This window comes from Palaemon carinicauda, chromosome 20, assembly GCF_036898095.1.
Source record: "Palaemon carinicauda isolate YSFRI2023 chromosome 20, ASM3689809v2, whole genome shotgun sequence".
Taxonomy (NCBI): Eukaryota; Metazoa; Arthropoda; class Malacostraca; order Decapoda; family Palaemonidae; genus Palaemon; species Palaemon carinicauda.
The window spans coordinates 46194663-46195234 of NC_090744.1; positions in this window are offsets into that span (position 1 = coordinate 46194663).

Here is a 572-nt window from a genome sequence, read left to right on the forward strand (position 1 = left end):
TTTGGCATAAATCTATAAGCACCGCATTATTGAAAAACAGAACAGGCCGTTAAGAGCCAAACAGCCGGGGAAATGAATAAAAAAGGAATTCCTTTGTGACGAAATGCATGGGGAAGGTCAAATTAAATGAACTAGTACAAACGGGCATGCAGGAAATCACCCCACAACAAATTCTATAAAATGGACGTATTGTGTGTGAGGCAGCAGTTCTGCAGCAGTTGTTAACCAAGACATAAGGTCAATCCGACCTCAGAGTGCCAGCCATTTGCTGACCCTAAACCGAGGTTAGACTTTCACCTACTCCAGTCCTGTCCCACAGCCACGGACAGATACCCACCGAAACAATATGAATTAATAGTTCCCCAATATCCAGAAGAAAAGGGGGACTCTCATCTAATTGGAACAGATGAACGAATTGTACGGGAGTATGACTTGTTCCTGTGTCCAACATGTGCTCCCACGCTAGATGAGAGACGACCGATGAGTGTCGCTAATTGGCAGAAGACAGAAGGAAGATAGGAAGAAAAGAATAAAAAAGTCTAGGGGCTTCCCACTTCAATTCCCAAGGTATT